General features: G+C 42.9%; 1 protein-coding gene and 1 pseudogene across 2 annotated transcripts in view; one reads left to right on the top strand and one right to left on the bottom strand.

Moving 5' to 3' along the window:
* ALG9 (ALG9 alpha-1,2-mannosyltransferase) overlaps positions 1–16,666 on the top strand; it is a 97,454-nt gene that overhangs the window by 75,733 nt on the left and 5,055 nt on the right. The gene's annotated exons all lie outside the window — the stretch shown is intronic.
* On the bottom strand, positions 9,965–10,824 carry LOC122914627 (annotated as a pseudogene).

The raw sequence follows: 16,666 nt of genomic DNA, 5'->3' as shown, positions 1-16,666 counted from the left end.
TCTACTTTTCGGGTATTGTAAATAATGCTGCTGTGAACATTGATGCACCCTTTTGTGTGCAAGTTGGGTTTAGGCCAAGAAAGTTCAACAAAGCAAGAAGGGGACAAGGGAGTTGAGTTTCTGGAGGAGAGTGGTAATGGCTATAAGCTGGATGAGGAGGGTTGGGGGTTCTGAGGAAATGGAGGGCCGTGAGAGGTGGGGGGATGATGGACTGATACTCACACATGGTCAGATTGTACCAGTAATAGGAGTGAGCTGGAGGGGAAAGCCGCAGTGATGTTGGGAAGCTCTCTGCACCACACATGGTCTTCATTATTGTTACTTGATGTGGTACTTGGGGTAGGTTGCTCCTGGGCCTTCTATTCTGAGTTGAGAAAACTCTGAGAACAGAAGGTCTGGTCCTGGGAAGATCTCCAGCTCTGAGGGGACTACAGACCCCAAGCAACCTTCCTGTTAGCAAAGGGAAACTGAGTGGCTCACAAATACTGACCAGCAATCCACTGGCTACAGAAAAAACTCTGTTAATAGCAGGTGGGGCAGGGGAGTAGTTTTCAGGTGACTTTTTTTCCCCTTTTGGTTTTGAAGGGTTGACATGAGAAGAGCTGCTCATCTCCCCATTTCCCCTTCTGGTGGCCCCCTAGAACCGCAGCTGGTGCCCATAAACAGAGAGCCTTTGGGACAAGGCAAAGCAGCATGCTTGGACGCTTCCCATGTGAGAATTTGAAAGCTCTTGACGAAGGAGCCAAAGGTTTTGGTCACCTTCCCACCTGCCTCGTGGTGAGCCGAGAGTGACCGGAGCCCCTGGTATGCCACACAGGTGTGGTGGCTCCTCTGCGTTCAGGCTCCGCAGCACTCCTAATAGGCTGGATGGTACGGACAGAAATAAAGCATAATGGGCTCAATTTGATCAACATGTATCGAATATCTTCTACCTTTAAGACTTTAGACCGTGTGCAGACAAGACCGCTGCCTTGGGGAGTTTATGGTAAACCTGGCGAGAAACACCATCAGAGAAGTGCCACTGAAGCATAGGAGGGGTGTGGCAGTTCCACGGGACTGGGGTAGGAGGGGCCCAGGAAGATCCCAAGAGGGGGTGACATCTGAGATTGCATTGGTGATCTTGTGGGAGGTGCACTGAAAGGAGGGAACGTTGGAGAAGTCAGGAAATGATTCTGGTTGGCTAGATGAGAGGCAGCGAGGGAGTGAGCTCAACTGCAGAGCAGGGGTAGGCTCACGAGATGCGGGGTGTGAGGAAGATCAGGCCAAAATTCACCCAGAATCCCACAGCTTGCACAGTGGCCTGTAGCAGCAAGATTTTAGTAGTCTCCTGTGCTCTATCAGAAGTGTTGGGGATTGCTTTCTCTGGCAGGGCTGGTCCCTGAGCAGAAGCGTTTCCAAGTTTGAGCAGAACTCTGTGGAGCCACGGACCCCAAACTTAACTCATCGTATGTCCTGTTTGTCGCTGCTGCTGCTTCGTTTCCCCTCTCTGGTGCAGGGGGAGGGAGGGAGGTTAGTGCCTTCAGAGGTTTTTCACTTCCCATAAATTTTACTCATTTCCCATAAATTGGCATTCTTTTCATGACCATAGGCTGGGAAAGAAAAGAAAATCTGTTGGTTTAAGAACTGGAAAGGTACAGTTCACTTGAAGGTGTACAGAGTACATAGAAGAGAGTAAGGGGTCAGAAGACGCACCTTGCTGGTTGTTCCTGATTCCCAGATTTACTGAATTTACACTAGAACAGAGATGGTAATATTTTATCTCTTTCATGGGAATGTTGTAAGGATTAAATGAGAGTGGAAATATGAAGATGTTTTGAAATTCTAAAGCATTGTATAAATGTCAGGCTTTTCAATTAATTAGCACGCAGCCTCGGGGTCCAAAACTATGCTGAGTTTCTTTTTCTTACTCGGCATTTCCTGGTATATATTGATGTCTCTGAAAGAACAGTGGGATCTCACAGCCCAGTCTTTTTTTTTTTTTTTTTAAAGATTTTATTTTTATTTGACAGAGAGAGATCACAAGTAGGCAGAGAGGCAGGTGGTGGGGGGTGGTAAGCAGGCTCCCCGCCAAGCAGAGAGCCCGATGTGGGGCTTGATCCCAGGACCCCGAGATCATGACCTGAGCGGAAGGCAGAGGCCTCAACCCACTGAGCCACCCAGGCGCCCCTCACAACCCAGTCTTGCCACAGCAGTTTATAACTGTCAGCACTGTGATGTCTCATGTTGCTGACTTGGGATGATTGAGTTGGGCTGTCCTGTCAGAGCCTGTGTACCTCAGGGAGACTGCTCTGAGGTGGTTCATGAAATGCTCTTGGGAGCTTGATCCTGGGATGCTTTCCAGCCCTTTCCCTGGGGTTGTTACATTTCCTCTGTCTTCTCGAGACCCTGGTGTTTCTACTTGAGCAATTTCTGTAACAGGGAGAACTATGGCACCATCTGCACGAGATGGTCACTCATGTCTTAGACCCTAGACTGGATGGGGCTGCAGACCTAGTTACTCTCTAGCTCCTCCCAAGGAAAGGGGAAGGTTTTAATAAGCCTGTGACATACCACCACATGCTCTTTTAGAAATGGGAGCCAATTAGTTTCTCAAAGGTTTCAGGCCTTAAAACTTTGAGGGTTCACTTTGAGAGATGATCTTTTTCTTTATTCCATTATCTGTCTGTCTATCCATCTGACATGCATCCAATCAGCAGATTTTTTTTGAACACCACCAGGCACTGTGGGGGATCCTAGGTAGATAGTGATGAGCAATACGTGCAAATTTCTTGTCTTCTCGGACCTGGGCGTTAAACAATAAGCACACAAATCAATATGTAATTACAACCTGCCTTGGGTGCTTTAAAGGAAAAGTCCAGGGTGCTGTGGGAGAAGGGAGTCAGCAGCAGGAGGCACCTGCATCTTAGAGCTCAGAACCAGCTTGTTAGGCAGGTTTGAAAATCAGAAGATATTACGTCCTTGTCACAGAGCTGGATTTTTTAAGGGATGTAAAAGAAGTAATGAGACACAGATTTTGCCCTTAAATAACTTACAGCTTGTGTAGTTACACATGCAAAAAACGACTTGAAAATAATATTAAGACTATAGGAAGTGCTGGCTTATGTGCTAGAACTTTCAAGAAAGGGGAGATCTGCGGCGGTCAGGGTATGCTGAGAAGCTTCCTGAAGGACCTGGCTGCTGAGTTGAGGTGTAGAGGAAAAGGGCGGATTCGTATCTGTGGTAGAGACAGCAGAATCGTCTAGATAGTTCAAGGAGAGGACATCATGAGCCCAAGTGGGAACAAAAAAAGAAGCCCTTTGAATGGAGCGGCTGAGGGTTAGTCAAGAAGAACTTAATTTACCTCTTTCACTAGCTTAAGTTGGCTTTTAGGTAAAGTGATCTATAAGTGATCATCCAAAATCAAAGTGCTTTTGAAAATAAAAGGAGCCCTGTCCTGGGCAAATCAAGATGTATGGTCACCCTGCTTCAGTGTGACCAGAATACAGGGGCTTGCCTCAAAAAGCAGGAGGGAGGAGTGGAGAATGGATGGTTCCTTTGCCCAACAGTCCGTGCCGATGTGCGGATTTGCCCATAGCTTGCTTACTTGATTTAATATGCTGACATTCCTTGGTATTGTAACCTAGGCTCGGTCTCAGCCTTCTGAGAGGGAAGGAACCTGGATAATTTGAAGACCATAATGGCACATAGAAATATCCTATGTGCAGACTCAACTCCAGGGGAAAGCAGCCCAAAGATGATTAGAACAGTAATGATCAGGGCACCTGGGTGGCTCAGTGTGTTAAAGCCTCTGCCTTTGGCTCAGGTCGTGATCTCAGAGTTCTGGGATGGAGCCCTACATCGGGCTCTCTGCTCAGCAGGGAGCCTGCTTCTCTGCCTGCATCTCTGCCTACCTGTGACCTCTGTCCGTCAAATAAATAAATAAAATCTTAAAAAAAACCAGTAATGATCTTTATTAGTCAATAATTGTGACTGGGACAAATTTAGGAATTCTGAATATCTGTGAATACAGGAAGAGGCTTGTTTTCTGTTGAAATTGTTGGAAGACAAGCAAGGCCTTTCCTGTTGGGCTAATGGAACATGACTTCATAAATAGGGCTGAATATCGTTAGCCCAGTTAGGTGAATGGCAACTCAGAAGTCCATTTGTTCATTTCCCATAGGCTACTTCTCTGTATTATGAAAGGCGTAGAGACCCTGCCTGAAACAGGACCCAGGCAGAAGTTCTTACCCATGTTCTGGTCTCCCCTTGCACACAACTGGTGCCAAAGCTGTGCCTTTCTTTCCCTGAGTTTGCCATGTTGATGTCTGGCTAATTTTATAAAGCTTTCTCTGACTCCTAGGACATGGGGTCTAAACTAGTTATCAGTATCACTTTTTAAAGCAGACACATTTGTTACCCTATGGCCGCCTCATATTACATACTTTCTAAAGTAAGAGAGGAATTTTTTTCTTTCTCTGAAGCATGATATAATTGCTGCTTGTATAAAATAACTTGGCACGTGGGTGGATGTAATACCTACTCTGCGATTCCCCAGAGAGGACTAAAAGGGGAGCGTTGCCGTGAGTTGCCGGCTCAAGGGTGGGTTCCTTCCAAAGTGTGGGGAGAATGCTGGGCTGTAGGAATCTGGTGGGAAGTGCCTCTCCAAGACTTTGGAGATGGCCTCCCTCCTGAGACCAGGGCCTGTTTGTAGCTTTGGAATCCAGTTGGGAGGCCCTGCCCCTGCTTCACACAGCTGCTCACCGTCCACGCCTTCCTCCCTCCGTACAGGTCCCTTTTGTCTGGCTTGCTTTGCTTTACCTTTGGTTTTTGGATTGTGAGATTTCCTTCTTTCTTATTTTGGACATATAAGCTGCCTCTACCTGAATTTTAGGCTTGCCTGATGAGGGGCTTGAGATAATGTGAGGCGCCTTACATAGGGCAGGATTTCAAAGCCCTGCAAATTTATAGTTACAGGTGAAAAGTAGATGCAAGGAAGGAGTTAAAAGTTCACGCCTTCAGCTGGCATGGCAAGAGAGGGACCTCATGCAGTCAGAGGGCATCAACAACAGCAAGATCGGAACTGTGTGGACGGTATCTGTCCCCTGTGTTCTTTCAATGCCCAGCACAAGATTCTCAGTGGCCACTAAGCTTTACCTGTCATGGAGATTTTTATTTTTTTATTTTTAACAGATTCTTCTTTTAGCTTCCAAGAAGAAGTGAATCCAACAGCTGTGAGGCCTAAAGAGTCTGTGGCACCTGTATCCATTTTGGTCCTATGTGGTGGTCTGGTTGGTGGCAGCCATTGTGTCCCCAGCCTCTAACCCCAGCATAAGCAGGGTTATTTATTTCTGGAAGAGAAGAAGAAGATCCTGGAGAATCACTGTTAAGGGCAATTGAGTTGGAAACTTTTGTTCTAGTTATTGTGGTGTAACAAGTCATTCCAAACTTAGCAATACAAAAGAATAGCAATTATTTATTGTTTCCCTCATGGTTCTGTGGTTGACTGGGCTCAGCCAGGCAGTTCTTCAGCTGCTCAGAGTTGTTCGTGCATTGGCTGTCAGGTGGTGGTTGGGGCTAGAGGCCTTGCAAAGGCTTCCTCATGTGTCTAGCAGTCCATGCTGGCTGTTGGCCAGAACACCTACATGTGGCTTCACCCCGTGGCCTACGCTTCCTCCCAGTATGGTGGCTGGCTTCCAAAAGCTAGTATCTCAAAAGCTCTAAATTTTTTTTTTTATGACTGCGCCTGGGAATGCATACAGTGTCTCACTCATGTCTCATTCTGTTCATTGAAAGCAAGCCACTCGAATAACCCGTGTTCAAGGGGAAAGGAATTAGATTTTCCCTGTCGAAGGGAGGAATGTCAAAGAATTACGGACGTGTTTTAAAGCCATCACAGCTCTTTTGATGCCATTCCTCATCCAAATTGGATAATTTTTGAAATTTTCCTTTTTAAAGGAAATTTCTAGCAGAAGAGACATATGGTGCACAGAATAGTCCAGCAGGCCGTTCATCTGCAGCTTTTTGCTCCCCAGGTGGAAAGGGAGTCTACACCCTATGGCGGTATTTGGTTGCAGGCCAACAGTTTGACTTGCTTCAGATGGTGTTCATGTCCTTCGGGTGGAATTAGTTCTCCCTCCTAATCAGTAACCGCAGTGCCCTTGTCTTTTCCCTGCATGGCAGTCATGGTGGTACTGCAGCTCCTTCAGCTCTGCCGGGAATACTGAGAAATTGTAAGGAAGACGAGATCAGGGTTTCTGAACTTTGTAATTCTTTACAGTGCATTATTCTCACTATTTTGTTTCTTTATCAGTTTTTGGCTTCCCCCCCTCTTTTTAAAAATCTTATCCCAGATACTTTGCTGGGACCTTTCATCCGGCAGAGCTACCCCAGGCTAGATTTGGCTTCAAAAAACATTGGCATTTTGCTCACCACAGTCTTCAACTGCTTAATCATTGAGATCTGCTGACATTTTAAGAAGAACAGACCTTTTTTTGGTTTTGTTTTTCTGAAGCTCAGAAACTGTGCTTCCCGGTGTTTTGAAATTCTCTAGAAAGAGGCTGTGTACAGACCATCTGTGCTGAGTGCTATAGAGACTCAGGTTTGCAGAGCATGTACAGTCTGGAGGATTGGCCCCCCTTTTAGCTTAGACCAAGCAGCTGGTGTCATCAGAGGTCTTTATTCTGAGTTCCTTGAGGGTAGAAACCAAAAATCTTGAATCGCTACTAACCTCTAGCACATACTAAGGTCTCAGAAAATATTTATCAGTTATTTGTTGTATTTCAGGTTTTTTTAAAGTATAGTTGACATACAATGTTACATTAGTTTGAGGTGTACAACAGTGTTTCCTCAAGTTTATACATTATGCTGCTTTGACCACAGTATAATTGCCATCTGTCACCATACATCACTCTTAGAGTATCATTGGCCATATTCCTTATGCTGTGCCTTTTATTCCTGTGACTTATTTATTCCATGACTGGAATCCTGCATCTGCCAGCCCTTCACTCATTTTGCCCATCCCCTACTGACCTCCCGCTAACATCCCTCAATTTGTTCTTTATATTTATAGGTCTGATTCTATTTTTTGTTTATTCATTTGTTTTATTTTTTTTAGATTCCACATATGAATGAAATCATATGGCATTTGTCTTTCTCACCCTGACTTATTCACTTAGCATACTATCCTCTGGGTCCATTCATGTTGTCTCAAAATGCAGTCTCCTCCCTTTTTATGGCTGTGTAATATATTCATTGTGTATATATAACAGATCTTTTTTTAAAAATAAGTTTTAACTTTAATTCCAGTATATTTAACATACAGTGTTGAATTTCTTTCAGGTGCACAATATGATTGTGATTCAATAATTCTATACATTACTGAGTGCTCGTGATGTTACCTGCATGCTTAATCCCCTTCACCTGTTTCACCCATCCCCCTCCTCCCTGCCCTCTGATGACCATCAATTTGTTCTCTATAGTTGAGAGTTTGTGTTTTGGGTTCTCTCTCTCTTTTCCTTTGTTGATTTGTTTCTTAACTTCCACATATGAATGAAATTATGCAGTATTTGTCTTTCTCTGACTGACTTATTTCACTTAGCATTATACTCTCTGGGTCCATCCAATGTATTGCAAGATTCATTTTTATGGCTGAGTCATATTCCATTGTACATATGCCCACTGCATCTTCTTCAGTCATCTGTCGATGGGCACTGGGGCTGCTTCTGTATCTTGGCTGTTGTAAATAATGCTACAAGAAACATAGGAGTGCATGTATCTTTTTGAATTAGTGTTTTCATTTTCTTTTGGTAAATACCCAGTAGTGGAATTACAAAATCATATGATATTTCTGTTTTTAATTTTTTGAGGAACCTCCATACCGTGGTTGTACTAGTTTGCATTCCCACCAATGGTGCGCAAAGGTTCTTTTTTTCTCCACATCCTTGCCAACACTTGCTGTTCCTTGTGTTTGTGATTTGGGCCATGCTGACTGGTTTGAGGTGATATCTCATTGTGGTTTTGAATTGCATTTCCCTGATGATGAGCGATGTTGGGCATCTTTTCATGTGTCTGTTGGCCAGCTGTGTGTCTTCTTTGTGAAATATCTGTTCAGGTCCTCTGCCTGTTTTTTAAAGGGTTTGTTTTCTGATGTTGAGTTGTATGAGTTTTTTTATATATTTTGAATATAAACTCTGTATCGGATATATCATTTGCAAATATCTTCTCCCATTCAGTAGGTTGCTCTTTAGTTTTATTAATGGTTTCCTTCACTGTGCAAGAGCTTTGTATTTTGATGGTAGTCCTAATAGTTTATTTTTGGTTTTTGTTTCCCTTGCCTGAGGAGACACATCTAGAAAAATGTTGCTATGTTTCTCTGATGTCAGAAAAATTATTGCCTGTGTGCTCTCTTATAGGATTTTTATGGCTTCGGGTCTCAGATTTAGATTTCTTTTTTCTTTAGAGATTCATTTATTATTTGAGAGAGGGAGAGTGCATAAGTTGGGGGAGGGGCTGAAGGCGAGAATCTCCCCAGACTTCCTGCTGAGCCGGGAGCCCAGTGCAAGGCTTTATCTCAGGACTCAGATCATGACCTGAGGCAAAATCAAGAGTCGGATGTTTTAACTGACTGAGCCACACAGGTGCCCTTCAGATTTAGATCTTTTTTTTTTTTTAAGATTTTATTTATTTATTTGACAGAGCGATCCCAAGTAGGCAGAGAGGCAGGCAGAGAGAGAGGGGGAAGCAGTCTCCCCACTGAGCAGAGAGTCTGATGTGGGGCTTGATCCCAGGACTCTGAGATCATGACCTGAGCCGAAGGCAGAGGCTTAACCCACTGAACCACCCCAGATTTAGATCTTTAATCCATTTTGAGTTTTACTTTTGTGTGCGGTGTGAGAAAGTGATCCTACTTCCTCTTTCTGCATGTAGCTGTGCAGTTTTTTCATCACCATTTGTTGAAGACACTCTTCCCTATTTATTGTGTGTTCTTGCTTCCTTTGTCAAAGATTAATTGACCATAAGGTGTGGGTTTATTTTTAGGTTCTCAATTCTGTTCTCTCGATCTGTGGGTCTGTTTTTGTGCCAGTATCATACTGTTTTGATTACTACAGCTTTGTAGTATATTTTGAAATCTGGAATTGTGATGCCTCTACCTTTGTTTTTCTTAAGATTGCTTTGACTCTTTGGGTCCTCGTGTACCATACAAATTTTAGGATTATTTGTCCTAATTCTATAAAAAATGCTGCCCGTATTTTGTTAGGGATTGCTTTAAATTGTAAATTGCTTTAGGTAATATGGACATTTGAGCAGTATCCGTTTTCTGAATCCATGAGCATAGACTACCTTCCATTTGTTTGTGTCTTCTTGAGTCTCTTTGGTCACTGTTTTACGGTTTTCAGAGTACAGTTCTTTCATCTCCTTGATGAAGTTTATTCCTAGGTATTTCATCATTTTTGGTGCAAATGAAAATGCTCTTGTTTTCTTAATTTCTCTTTCTGCTACTTTGTTATTAGTGTATAGAAATGCTATCAATTTCTGGATATTAATTTTATATCCTGCCACTTTACTGAATTTGTCGATTAGTAGTTTTTTTGGTGGAGTCTTTAGGGCTTGCTATGTATAGTATCCTATCATCTACAAATAGTGAAAGTTTTACTTCTTCCCTACCATTTTGGATGTGTGTTAGTCCTTTTTCTTGTCCGATGGCTGGGATTCCAGTACTACATTGAGTTTAAGTGGTGAGAGTGCGCATCCTTGTCTTGTTCGAGATCTTAGAGGAAAGCTCTCAGTTTCTTATCATCAGGTGTGATGTTAGCTATGGGGTTTTCTGTTTTTGAAATTTTGAGGTCAGTTTATTAAGTTCAGTGAGGAAAACTATCAGAAAAATAATCTCCAGAAAATTATTTTTTCTTAGAAAAAAAAGGAAAGAAAAGTCAACACCTCAGCACAGCCACAGGTGCTGTGACAGCCATGCCTCCCTGCAGGGGGACTAGTTGGTTAGATCACTCCCTGGGTCTGCAGGACTGTGATTTGAATCATCTTCCTCGTCCTCTAGCTCCAAGTCCTTTGTTTCCTGGACCAGAAATTCATCTACCTCCGCATTGTTTCCAGCATCCTCCAAACACTGCATATCCAGTGTGTCATGATCATGATGTGTTTCGAATGGTTGTTTCCCACTTAATTCATTTTTTTTCCCTGTTGCTTCTTTCATTCATTTCTTTTTTAATTTCCAAGAGTTCTGGAACAAACTTGGCCTTTCAACTTAAGAAATTCGCTTTTGTAACAGGAGTGGCATGAAGTAATTGCTCTTCAGCTTCTGCTGCTGCTTTCTCTTTCTGTTTATTTTCTTCTCTTCCAGTTTTTATTTGATTGCTTTCATTTAATTTTTCTTGCACAACGGTCACTGAAGTAAAGATCCTCACCCTACCGAGATTTTCTTATGCCTGTAATGCTAATCATTTTAAAATGTCTGAGACCGCATTATCTTGTAGATATTCCTGGGAGTATATTTCATAAAGAGCGGCTTCATCTGGGTATTTGTCACTGTATCAGTGAACTTGAGGGTGGTCTGGATGGTTTCCTCATTTTCTCCAGCCTCAAATGTCAGAGTAATTGTGAAACTGGGTGCATTTTCTGATAATACCAGTTAATGACCCTCTCAAGCCCCTCCTTCCCGTGCCATCCTCACAGCACAGCTACTGCAGGTGAGAGAACAGGAGCAGGACTGGCCCTTGCCGGGGGGGGGGGGGGCTCAGAGACCTCTGCTGTGAAGGAGTCAGGGTAGATGGGCTTCAGAGCCTCCAGCTCGTGCTGCTCCTCACTGTCCTCTGTCACCGTGGCCCCCACCATGGCCCGTGGACCACCCAGGTGGCTTGCTGTCTCAGGGACCACGGTGCACCGGGATTGCTGGCAGCAGCCAGGCCAGCACAGCCTCTGCTTTTGGCTCAGGTCAGGCTCCCAGGGTCTTGGGATGGAGCCCCACATTGGGCTCTCTGCTCAGTGGGGAGCCAGCTTCCTCCTCTCTCTCTCTCTCTCTCTGCCTGCCTCTCTGCCTACTTGTGATCTCTGTCAAATAAATCTTTAAAAAAATATTTTCACTGTGGGTGCCTCTGTATGTCACTTGTGCTGTAACATCCCATGGGACTCCCTCTCCACCCCCACACACTGTAGCCTCCTACTTTTCTTGGACCCATCAGATGGATGTCTTTAGGGCTGAGTTGTTTGGGAAGTGAAGAGAAAAAATAGCTTCATATTTGTTTTTGATAATTCCTTTTCCTTGTAGAAGATGAATATTGCCGGAAACAAGGGAGGTAAAACTAGATGCTCTGGTTTAAGAGTCAGGTAGTCCTTTCTTCTTTCATAGGAGAATATTATCGAGCACTTTCTGTAGTACTGTCCTAAAAATTGGAGGTACGGCAATTAGACCAAGTTCATTCGTTCTTCAAGAGACTGACATTCTCGTGGCGTATAACATAGAGCATGTGACTCCTGTGTCCTTCTGTCCTGTTGGGAAGGGAGATAAATGTCATCTCTGTTCTACTTACTGAACATAAGTGTCCCTTCCCCATTCCCTGTTAAAGAATCTTAAAGCACAGTCACAGTTTGGATGTGTACAAGCAGTTCTTAAGTTGCTTGATACGGGACTGTAGGTTGAGGATGGCTAAGATTAAGTCTTGAGGGGATTCTGAGATTCTTTGCAAAACTGAAGATTTGTGAAAGGCCGTTTCTGTGCTGAGGGTCGTGGACAGTCTGTCCTTGGAGTACAAACTAAGTGCAAGAGAGCAAGAGAGACAAAAAGACAGGAAACCAGCTTTAGTAAAAAAGAACTGGCAATGGGTTTAGACTAGAGGTTCACAGGGATATTAATGTTTGGACGGATAAATGAAAATTAGAAAACCCGAGGACTAGGGTGTTTTTCTTTTTCCTTCCTTCCTTCCTTCCTTTCATTCATTCTTTCTAGATTTATTTGACAGAGAGAGCACAAAAGCAGGGGGAGCAGGAGTGGGAGAAGTAGACTCCCCACAGAGCAGGGAGCCCTCCCCACCAGGCTCCATCCCAGGACTCCTGGATCATGACCTGAGCCGAAGGCAGACGCTTAACCAACTGAGCCACGCAGGCACCCCTGGATGTTTTCTTTTTGACATGAAAAATTGACCCAGCATTTCATTTGTGCCTGTTGAACTGGCGACCTCAGGGGCTGGCTGGCAGTCTTCCATTCACGTCAGCAAGGGCAGATTTAAATCTCTGTGGCAGAACCTCCCCAGCCCTGATCAATAGGGCTGGTAATTGAATTAGAAAAGCATTCTGAGCTGTCAGCTAATTATGCTATTCAGGCAATTGCTTTGTCCACCTCGATTTCATCCTTGAATTGCTTAAATGACTTTCTCACTGGGAGGGGAAGTCAGTTTCCATCATCGAGGCACATGGTTTACATCTCCCTAAATTATGCTTCCTGTGCTTCCCCAGGGCAATACTTCGGCATTTCACATTATTACAGACGTTGTTTTATGAGTTTTGATAGACATCAGTTTTATTCTGATTTGTATTTCAGTCTGATCTTTGTTTCCAGGTCTCTGAGTGTTTCCTGGACTATGTTACTCCAGCGCTCCACTGCCCTTTTCTTTCACCAAAGGCAAATAACCAATTTCAGTTCCCCTTTTCCAGCAATAATAACACAATTTAAATGCCCCAGTTGTGTTTAACATATTAAAGCTATTTATGGTAAAGAAATAAATTTAGAGCAGCAGCTATAGTGTTAGAAGTGAAGAATTCAAGCCAACTCGCTTTTTGGATTAAAAAAAATTAGGATCAACATACATATCCAGAGGTGTGTATATTGACTGCTCATTTTATCTTCTAGAAGATACTAGTTGCTTTAGATTTTAAAGGTAGGTAATGCTCTTAAAGATGACAAGCAGAATCTCCAGGAGAAAAGGAGATTCACCTTCTAATAAGGTTTTTTCCAACACCAAGCTCTAATGATAAATACATTCTTAGGGGCATCAGGGTCAGTCGTTAAGCATCTGCCTTCAGCTCAGGTCATGAGCCCAGGGTCCTGGGATGGAGCCCCACATTGGGCTCTAGCCCTACATCAGGCTCCCTACTCAGCGGGAAGCCTGCCTCTCCCTCTCCCACTCCCCCTGCTTGTATTTCCTCTCTTGCTGTCTCTCTCTCAAATAAGTAAAACCTTAAAAATTAATACATAAATAAGTACGTAAATAAATTCTTCTTAGCTTTTTCTTATGCAGAGTCCCTACCTTTTATATAGTTTTGTGTTCAGGCTTAACTAGAAATGACTTCTTGTTTCCTGAACACATAATAGAATTGGTGCTGAATTTCTTGTGATTGTACCCTGAAGAAACATGGCAGAATCAGGATGCTTCACAGATCTCTCGAGGTATCCAAGGCAGACCTATACTTGTCCTTAGCAAGACGGTCATTACAAACCACACATCAATGGGACTTCAAATTCCCCTTTGAGAGTAGGAATCTTCTGTCCGCCACTGTTTTTCTGGCATTTAAACCATTGCTTGACATGGTGTCTAGTCAGTGGTGGAAGAAATGAATTGAGTTAAACTCAGATCTCATTTGGGGCACCTGGGTGGCTCAGTGGGTTAAGCTGCTGCCTTCGGCTCAGGTCATGATCTCGGGGTCCTGGGATCGAGTCCCGCATCGGGCTCTCTGCTCAGCAGGGGGCCTGCTTCCTCCTCTCTCTCTGCCTGCCTCTCTGCCTACTTGTGATCTCTCTCTGTCAAATAAATAAATAAAATCTTAAAAAAAAAAACAACTCAGATCTCATTTGTATGTAATCACTCCCTCACTCTCTTCAACAGCCCTTCCCTTTCCTTCACTCCTTCCCTGCCTTCCATTCTTCCATCCATCCGTCCATCCAACATCTGTTTTTCAGCACCACTATGCACGTACTCTGTGCCAGACACTGTGCTTTTGGTAAATAAAGCAGATTTAGTCCCAGAAATCTGGGGAGAGATTGCTGGGGACAGACAATAAATGAGTTAACCAACAAATAAATGTATAATTATAAACTGCAAAGAGTGTAATAAACACACAGGGTGCACTGAGAGAGATTAACTAATGAAAATGGAAACCCAGGCTTTCCTAGGACGTGGCAAGACCTCTCAAAGTTGCCCCCAAGATGAAGAATAAAAAATGAGTCAGACTTGTTTATGAGAAAAACAGGGTGGAAGCATTTTCCAGGGAGAGGAGGGACAGCATGTGAAGGCTAGAGGGGTAGGGAGGGACTGGGAGGAGGCTGGTGTGGTGAGAGTGGAGTGGGCAGGAGGACAATGTGCAAGGGGAGGAGGGACAAGTAAGCAAGGGCCAGATCTCCTAGGGATTTGTAGACCATGAGAAAGAGTTTGGATTTTGTTCAAGCCATTTTTCTGGCTGGTGCTGAGTGGACAGAGCTCTTAACCTAAGATCTATAGATTTGGTTATGAAAGAGCAAGTTGCCTTTCTTTGGAGTGTATCTTGGAATGTTCGATGGAGAAAATGAAATGAGATATAGTAAATGCTTTTTTCATACCTATGCAGCTCTCAGTGTTTGCCCTCTCTTCTCAGTGGGTATATTACCACTTTGAACTTTGGTATTTGCTTTTAGTGTTTAGTGACTGCTCTGTCATCATTACATATCATTTGTATTCTGTATTTCCCAACTAGATCACTAGTATTGGCAATTCGTGTTTCTTTCCTGTGTTCATATTCTTTGTCATTTTCCCCTGTGGAGTCACTTGTTATCTTCCTTGTGTATATTCTTGCTACTAATCCTTTCATATGTATTGCACATACTCTGTCCAAATCTCCTTTATCTTTTTACCTTTGTCTCAGCCCACCTTTTCCTTCAACAGTAATGCATAGTGGCCCTTCTTCCATTTCAGGGCAGTCAGTATTTTTGATGATGTCCTCTGTATGGCCCAAGATCTCTTCTGGAGTTTCTGGGCATGATCTATCAGCACACCAAGAAAAATACTCCATTGCCATTTACTGTCTTGCCCAACAGACATTTCATTTTTTTACATTTTGTAGTTATTTTATAAGTAACTTACAAAAATAAGAATAAGAGCTTAGTAAAACAACAACAACAAAAAAACCCCCTTCATCTGAAATCTTAATAATTTAAATGTAGGGACTGTGAATTTTTGTTCCATATTCTCCTGGTTTGGAATAGATATACGTAGATACATAGATACCTGAAATGGACCCCTGTGAATGCAGTTGTCAGGCATGGACCTGGAATATATCCATCTTGGAAGTGTGGGTTCCAGATTTAAATATATCTCCAGTAGATTCTAGCTTCTCACTTCTGCTTGTTCTAGCACTTGCATCATCAAAGTGAAAAACTAGAATTTTTTGAAAGCTTTAGTGGCTCATAATTTTGTTGAAGAGAATTTAACTGTCTTCTTGGCTCCACAGTTCAGACATTTTCATTCTTAGATTTATAAACCAACAAGTGATAGATCCATTGAATTTTTAAATTTCTTCGCCATATATACCTTTCTAGTCACCTTTGTATACTAACCTGCCTTCAGCATTTGTCCACTTAGGGACTATATCGAATAAAATTTGGCCCACAGACCTCATAAAAGATGAAGGAATGTGGTCCTATGCCTTTTTTAAGTGTAACGGGGTGGTCTAGGTTCTTGCTGCAAAGCATTGATGAAGTCCTCCCCGTGCAGTGACTAACTGAATCAAATACCTTATTTTCTTTTTGTTCTGAGAAATACATCACTCACTCTTCAATTCCTGAGTTGGAGAAGACTCGTCCATATATACTGCAGAGGCTACAGTCCTACACTGAGTCTGACCTTCTATGTAGGATCGGTGTCACCGTCCACACTAGGGATGCTGCTCTTCGTCACTTTGCACCCATTTCTGATCTAATTGTGAAATGTCTCCCTCTGTCCATTTTCTTCTCATTGTCATTATGGACAGAAAATTTAAAGATCCTGCATTCTCAGTCGTGCTCAATGAAAGTTAAAAGCTGACTGCAAAGATAGCGTCTCAGATCTTTTATACCTTATTGGAAGATGATACAATAATTTGAGCAATGCAATTAAAAATTGCAGGATATAATGCAATAGTGATTACTTTTATATCATCTTTTTGGTGATTTCATCATTTTCCTTTGTCTTAGTTTTCTTAAAAAAACATAGTTGTAATTAATCTGAGATACAGGAAAAAAATAAATAAAACCACTAAGATCCCATAATGCAGCTTCAATTTATAAAAGGTGGCAGTAGATCCATATGGTAATTACAGGATAGAATGAGTTTTATTCTATTTTTAAAAATAAGGAGAATTTCTCTTTGTTCTTAAGATTCTAAAGCAAATAACATAATGAAATAAGTCTTCCCAAATAGTAAGGAATTGTTAAAAAAAGAAATGAAACACTCAAATTGGACCCAGCAGACCTGATGTTCTGCTGGAGCCGCCTGAAGGGCTGAACTGACCTTGTTAACGAGGCTTTGACTGCAGAGTCCACTGGAATGGAAATGACACTGACTTAGTCTCAGCCTCTCTTTACTACACTGAAGCTTGCAGGAGTTTCCTGTGGCTTACCATTCTCTGTTCTGACCTACCCCTTCTCTGTGCAGCATGGACAGAAAGGATAAACTAACTTCTCTTTGACGGAGGTGGGTGCTTCCTTCTCCTGCTCATTTTGTTAGCAGGCCTG

The sequence above is a fragment of the Neovison vison genome, chromosome 7 (assembly GCF_020171115.1).
Source record: "Neovison vison isolate M4711 chromosome 7, ASM_NN_V1, whole genome shotgun sequence".
Classification (NCBI taxonomy): Eukaryota; Metazoa; Chordata; class Mammalia; order Carnivora; family Mustelidae; genus Neogale; species Neogale vison.
The sequence above is the reverse complement of the archived record's forward strand: the minus strand, read 5'-3'. Positions and strand labels throughout refer to the sequence as shown.